The 7778-nt window shown below is 45.3% G+C and overlaps 1 pseudogene; it reads right to left on the bottom strand.

Annotated features, from left to right (window-relative positions):
- Positions 1-6775: 6775 nt before the first annotated feature.
- Positions 6776-7257, bottom strand: LOC144689518 (ADP-ribosylation factor 6-like; annotated as a pseudogene).
- Positions 7258-7778: the final 521 nt, after the last annotated feature.

Genomic DNA, 7778 nt, shown 5'->3' with positions numbered 1-7778 from the left:
CTCCGAGGCAAAGTGCGAGGCTTGCTGGCCCTTCACCTCTTGGAGCTCCTCCTTGACATCGACCCCCATCGACCGCAGCCGGAGCAGATTCTGCATCTTTTCCTGGAGTCGGGACATTTCCCTCTGTTCCTTTCTAGCTTTCTGGGTGCCTTTGAGGATGAAAAACCTCTTGATGCTTCCCTTGATCACTTCCCACCAGTGTGTCAGGGACTCAAAGAGGGGTTTCACGGTTCTCCAACCTTTGTAATCCCTCTTGAGCTCCTCAATGTTCTCTGGGGTCAGCAGTTGCACATTTAGCTTCCATGCCCCCCTGCCCACCCTCAGGTCTTCCTCCAAGTGGCAGTCCGCCAGTAGGAGGCAGTGGTCAGAGAAGAACACCGGCTTGACGTCGGTGGATCTGACTGTGAATGCACGGGACACAAACAGGAAGTCTATCCTGGAACGAATGGACCCGTCTGGCCGCGACCAGGTGTATCTACGCTGCGCTCCGTCTGCAGGGTTGCTGAAGACGTCGTGCAGCTTGGCATCCTTAACTGTTTCCATCAGGGATCTGGACGTAGCGTCCAATCTGCTTCCGGCCCTGCCGGATCGTCCAGCCGCATCGATGATGCAGTTGAAGTCCCCGCCCAGAATGACCGGCCTGGAGGTCGCCAGCAGCAGTGGGAGCTGCTGAAAAACCTCCAGCCGCTCAGCCCCTTGTGCCGGGCCGTACACGTTAATTAACCGGAGTGGAGCGTTCTTGTACATTACGTCTGCTACCAGGAGTCGCCCGCCCACCACCTCCTTGACCTCGGAGACGGTGAAGTTGCCTCCCCGCAGCAGAATACCCAGGCCGGAGGAACGAGAGTCGTTTCCGCCCGACCAGATCGATGGCCCGTGGGACCACCATCGTGACCATTGCCTGTAGGAGCTGAGGTGCGGTATCGCACACTCCTGCAGAAACAACAGGTCAGCTTTGACCTTGGCTAGGTAGTCCAAGGTCGCAACACATCGCGTAGTAGATTTAATGCTACGCACATTTATGGATACAATCTTTAAACCCATATTAAAGCATTTATTCTCCTACCAAACCCACTGTTTCTGAGAGTCCCAGACCTTTAGTCTGCTCCTTCATACCCGTAGTGAGCTCAAATTCCTTCACTTTGGATGGGCTGAGGTAGATCTCCTTGGCCGTGTTCTACTCCGGTGGCATCTGGAGGTTTACGTAGTGAGCGGATTTTGAGATGACCTTTGCTGGAGAAGCTTCTCCAAAACTCACCCCCTCTGGGGGGTTGCTGTTCCCGGCTTCCTGGAGCTGGGGTGCGATGATTGCCTCACTGCTCCCAGATTCCAGGGGCTGTGGTGCACTGGCCTCCTCAGGTTGCAGGCCAAGTTGGGGTGCGCTGGTCTCCTTGTTGTCTCCAATTTTCTGGAGCTCGGGTGTCTCGTCCTCCAACGCCCTGGAGCTTTGCCGCCTCTTCTGTCGGTGCCGCTCTGGCACTTCCTCATCCGAAGAGCTGCTGCCCTTGTCATCCGTGTCGGATGGGAGACGCCTCTTGCCGCTTCTCTGGGAAACGCCTTTGCTTCTTCTTCGCTCCCTCTTACTTTTCTTGTTCTTCACCGTCCGCCACTCCCCCTGCTGCTTTTCCACTGCTGCCTCCTCCTCCATTGATTCGCTGTCCTGAGGACTGGAAGGTTCAGGGGGTAGTGCTGTTGATTGGCTCTCTGTTGCCTCAATCTCTTTCTCCACCTTGTCTCTCTCTGTGTCCTCCTTTGTCCCGTTGAGCTCCCTGGGGGCCTTGGTGGTTGGAGTGACACGGAACATTTCTTCTGCTTCCCCGTGGTCGGCTTTGGCTGCCTGTGCGTAAGTACGGCAGCGTTTGGGGCAGGTCCTGTAGAGGTGACTTGCCTCGCCACACAGGTTGCAGCACTTGGCCTGTTTGCAGTCTTTTGTCTGGTGCCCTTCCTGTTTGCAGATCTTGCAGAGGGAGGCGCTGCAGTTGGCCGCCACATGACCAGCCTTGCCGCATGAGCGGCAATGCTTGGGTTGCCCAGCGTAGACCAGGTAGCCACGGTTTCCCCCGATTGCGAAACTGGAAGGAGGGTGGAAAATGGCTCCCTTACCATCGGTCTTTAGCGTGACCTTAAACAGGCGTTTGCCTGTCCAGATCCCCAAGTCGTCTCGAATCTCAGTGCCGCTCCCCACCTTATCGAAGTACCTGGTGAGGAAGGTGACCACGTCGGCGACAGGGACGAAGGGGTTGTACACATGCACCATCACCTCACGTTCCCGTTGCAACGGCAGAGAAAAGTGCGGCTCCGCCGTCAGGATCTTCATCTCCGGCAGGTCTCTCTTCTCCTCGAACACCCTCAGGAGCCGGACGCAGTCTGCCACTTGCTTGAACGTCACGTCAAAATAACCGCCTTTGCGGGAGTCGTGCAGGGTGAAGATCTCCGTAGCTTGGAAGCCGCACGCCTTCAACAGGATCCTCCTGGTGAAGAAGCCCCGATCCATAGGTGATCCTCCTTCGTCGCTGTGGTTCACCGTGACTCGGACGGTGATAGGTAACCCACGGTATGAATTCGGATTGCGATTGGTTTTCGCCCTTCCATCCCGACCTTGCCATGGCAGGACCATGGTGTCGCCCCTGCAACACTACACTTGATCTTAGCCAAGAGGCCGAGACCCTGCTAGAACTTACATTAGTGTGATCTTTTTAAAATCTCCATCTCTAAACTAGGAGCTAGACTGATACCAATCCAAAGTCATTTCACCAAGAACATTTTACAGTCAAGTTGACAGGGGAGACATTTGCCCAATTAGTCTGGGTTGGAATTGATGTGAGATCCCAGAAGTGAAAGGCCTTTGCCTAACTTACTCTACCACACAGGTCTGGAATAAATCAGTCTTGTTACATTTTGTATTTTGGTGCAAAAATGCTAATAAAGCCTCGTGGCTAAATTAGCATTAGGAGACTGCTCTTCCAAGTTGTGCTGTGAAAATTCTCAACATTCATTATCAAAATAACAAATACTTCATGATTCAGCGATCACATATGGAAATATGTTAAATGTTAACATGTTGAATAAATTATGAAATTCTGTAATGAAGAAGCTAGAATTTGCCTTTTACAGTAATTTGCAAATGAGCTTTTTTCTGTGCCATATGTTTAGTATCTTCTTTTGGTGATGCTGACACTTTGCTGTGCTGCAGCAGACTCCATTTTTTTTTGACACAATCTGTTTTCAGGCTCCATTAATTTTAATTAGAATTGTTCCAGTAGGAATTTTCCTTTTTTGGGGAGCAACCTCTATTCAGTGCCTGTCCAGATGTCAGATGAAGAAATTATCTTCAGAGGAAACCTACTTACTGCTGTTTAACACCAAAAATACATCAACGCACTAACATGTTATATCACCACTGCTGCCCACAAATAAACATTCCTGATGTGACATGATTGAAGCTAAGGCTTTACAATATTTCCAAGCCAGTCTCTTTTCCTAATAACTTTTCCATTTGTTTTAAACAAGCATCCGAAAAATAAACAATGGATAGCACCAATTGTAGATCTGATCACAATGACTCTTGTTAGATATAGTTGTATCAACATGGCATATTATTGACTAATTCACTCCCACGCTGACTTCTTTGTCCTTGGTCCTATAGTGTTATCATAGAAATAGAATCATAGAAATTCCAATGATGCAAGCATGAGGAATGGTGGCTCATCTTTTGATTGAGCACTTTACAACCTTCCAGACTCAGTACTGATTTCAATAACTTCAGATCGTACCTGTTGCATTCATTTTTTTCAGACAGCAGGTGTTGATAATGTTTCTATCATTTACAGCTCCTTTAGATCAATGGTTGTTTATTTATTCTATTACCATCCCTTTTGTCATTTAATCATTCCTACCCTCCTTCCTATCACAGACTTTCCCTTTTCTTCTTTCCTCCCCTCCCTCCACCCTTTTTCCGCCCCCCCATCCCTCGCCTCATTTTCCTGGCTCTGTATTTACTACTAAATTGTTAAATCTGTAACTTCTCCAATTTCTGAAGAAAGGTCATCGACCTGAAATGTTAACTCTGTTTCTCTGTCATATGATGCTGGCTGACTGGCTGAGCATTTCCAGCATTTTCTGTTTTTATTTCAATGGATTTTTTTTTTTTTGCACAAATATACTTTATTCATAAAACATTTCGAAATCACCATCACAAAAGTACAATCAGGTTCAACTTTTACAACATGTATCAGGAGGTGCATCAATACAATAAATGAATATTACAATAATTTGCAGACATTCATTTTGAGCTGTACAGCCCGAGGGGCTCTAAACAGTTCCCAGTCCCTCAGTGCACTGTGGCAGAAAGGTCTTAGACAGCGACCCTTCCCTATTGCGCCTTTGCGGCAGCTGCCCCAAGCTTTAGTGCGTCCCTCAGCACGTAGTCCTGGACTTTGGAATGTGCCAGTCTGCAACACTCGGTCGGGGACAACTCTTTGCACTGGAAGACCAGCAAGTTTCAGGCAGACCAAAGAGCGTCTTTCACCGAGTTGATGATCCTCCAGCTGCAGTTGATGTTTGTCTCGGTGTGTGTCCCTGGGAACAGCCCGTAGGGCACAGAGTCCTGTGTCACAGAGCTGCTCGGGATGAACCTCGACAGAAACCACTGCATCTCTCTCCAGACCTTCTTTGCAAAGGCACAATCTACAAGGAGGTGAACAATGGTCTCGTCCCCACCACAGCCACCTCGAGGGCAACGTGCCAAGGGGGTGAGACTCCTGGCATGTAGGAAGGATCTGACGGGGAGGGCCTTTCTCACCACCAGCCAAGCTACGTCTTGGTGCTTGTTGGAAAGTTCTGGCGATGAGGCATTCTGCCAAATGACTTTGACAGTCTGCTCGGGGAACCATCCCACAGGATCCACCCTCTTCTTTTCCCGCAGGGCCTCTAAGACGTTATGTGCCAACCATTGCCTGATGGACTTGTGGTCAAAGGTGTTTCTCTGCATAAATTTTTCCACGAGGACAGGTGTTACGGCACGGTCCAACTACTTGGAGCATTCTTTATTTCAATGGATTTATTCCAGGCTTTCCTATTACCCCATCATTAGCTCACTGAGCCAATCGTCATGAGGCTAACAGGAGAAACCAAGGCATAATGCACTTTTTCATTTACGCCAATTTTTGCCGCCGCCTTGGTGCCTCCCAGCAGTGACAAAACTGAGATTAGGAGCTCAGTAGTGGTGGATACTGATCCTACATCTTGTCACTGTGTACCACTTTGTGCTCAAATGCACCACTTTAAGATTTTTAAAAAATGCATATTCAAAAAAAACACTTTATGCAAATAGGGCAATATATTCTTAGTAAAGTAGCACTACTAAGGTCCTTTATAACCAATATATCCCTGTAGTCAATAAGTAGAGTTAATAAGCTACAACCAAGTCCTCTTAGGATTTGGTCCAACCCATTGAATAGTAACATGGCAACTATCAATGAGGTGATGCATATGTCAAACACAATATTTGGAATAAAAGAACGTGATCTTTTGAATGATAGATATGAGACTATTGTGTCATTACTATTATAGAAATGTGCAGCGTCCTTCTTGTTACCACAACAGTTAAACCATACAAAGACTGCTGCAGTAACCTTCAGAACACGTTAACACAAGCTTCCAGATAAATTCAAATTCTCAAATTGATAACAGGATCCGGCTTAGGCTCAGTGCCCTTTTTGTTCTTTCAATTGGACTTATGCTCTCAAGCTCAGTAACTGCTCCATGTCAATTCCCCATTGATGGCATCAAATGCACTGTTCACACAACCATTTGTGCATTATAACTGACAGGGAATTCCATGATGGTCCCGAGTTTCAGTTCTGAGGTACATTCATCTTCCTTCTGATTATGCAATCTCCCAGTTTATTACTGGTAAGATTTCACATTATTTCATGAATTACAGAGAACATTCTTGAGCAAACTATTAAAACATATATACCTGCTAGTACTTTCTTTGACATTTCACCATTTTGTGTAGTAAAACAGTTGTATTAGTACAACATAATGTTTCTAACTCAATAGGTTATTCCATACCTGTCAGTATTGTTTTTTTTAAATGATTAGTCACAGCTAGTAAACTTCAATTGTTTACTTCATAATCACATGCACTTCTATCACTGTCTTATCAAATTTGCATTCTCAAAACTTGCAGATTCCTTGTGTTGCAGGTTTAAGGATTTTTATGTATCCCAAAATAAACACGAGACGTATTACTATAATGTAGCCATATTATTATTGAATTAAACTTTTGAGCACTGTATGATGCTTAAAGGCTTGGTGACTGAGGGGAATAAAAACTACTGTGTATAGTTTTTTAGAAATCTTCTGCAATTCTTCTCTAAATCTTAGTAATACTTTTTCATCCTATAGTTTATTGAATGTAGCATAAGTACTTTTACTGGACTGCCAGGTATAAATACAGTAGCTGCTAACCAATCAATATTGAAAATGGATAAATCTGACCTTTCCAAAGCCCACCTATAATAGAAACTAATTATGGTAAAGATTTGCTTATGGCAGCGATATTATCAAGTCCCAGGGTGCTCTGGTCTTTGTACTGGTATAGCCATTCCTGCTATATTATTAAAAGCAGCTTTCCTTTGAACCAATTCCACTCCAACTATTGCAAGCTGAAAGCAACCAGTATGGAATTCACTTTTCATGTAGCATCTCTATGAAGTTTGAACTATTTTATCAAGGTGTTTTGTAGTTAAAAGTTAGCCAGGTTAGCCCTTCATAAAGTCCATCTCCATTGGTTGCTGATGAAGGCTGAACATACCAGTTGTGATCTCGTATCCTAGCCAGGCCCAGTTTCTCCTGGGGTTTCATGGCATAAGGTAGGTCTTGCTTGTTTGCAAAGATCAGAATAATGGCATTGCACATTTCTCTCTCATTTATGATGCGGTAGAGCTCTTGCATGGGTTCATCAATACGGTCTCTGTCAGCGCAGTCCACCACAAAGATCAATCCCTGGGTGCCTGTGTAATAGTGCCTCCAAAGAGGTCGGATCTTATCCTGACCACCTACATCCCAGACGTTGAACCAAACCTTTCTGTAAGTCACTGTCTCCACATTAAAGCCTACAGTTGGCATAGTACTGACAGGCTGTCCCAGTTTGAGTTTGTACAATACTGTAGTCTTCCCAGCTGCATCCAGGCCTAGCATCAGAATCAGCATTTCTTTGTTTCCAAAAATCTTTGACAGGAATTTCCCCATTTTTTAAAATCAATGCGAAATATGTTCCCAGAAACAATATTGGACTTAAACTGTGTAAACTTTAACAGAGTCTATTCATCCAGACTACTCTGAAAAACTGTTAAACGCTAGCTTTGTTTCAAGTATTTGAGAAAAAAAGACCCACAGGGAACTGAATGACAACCTGCTGCGGGAGAGGTAGCACCAAAGTGTTACTCTCACTGTTCTGCCAATTTCTTCTTGCTTTTTCAGTTCAAATCAAATGTTAACAAAAAAAAGTTTTCTTCCTGACCTAACAGCTCAGATTGTAGTAGTAAATCTCTACTTTAGAAAGGAAGTTGATTAGCTTCTGAAATTCATCGGCTCGCTATAACTGAGTGATTTTCAGTTTGTATGGTAAATGACCCCAAATTAACTGTACAGATTACCAGGAAAGTACAGATTGAAACTGATTTGAAACGACCTCTTCATTTTCTTTTTAGTAGCTTTAAGGCTGTACTCAGGCCTATAAACACCACCTGCTGGAGGAGATATAGAACTAC

Source organism: Cetorhinus maximus, chromosome 14 (genome assembly GCF_964194155.1).
Source record: "Cetorhinus maximus chromosome 14, sCetMax3.hap1.1, whole genome shotgun sequence".
NCBI classification, from domain to species: Eukaryota; Metazoa; Chordata; class Chondrichthyes; order Lamniformes; family Cetorhinidae; genus Cetorhinus; species Cetorhinus maximus.
The sequence above is the reverse complement of the archived record's forward strand: the minus strand, read 5'-3'. Positions and strand labels throughout refer to the sequence as shown.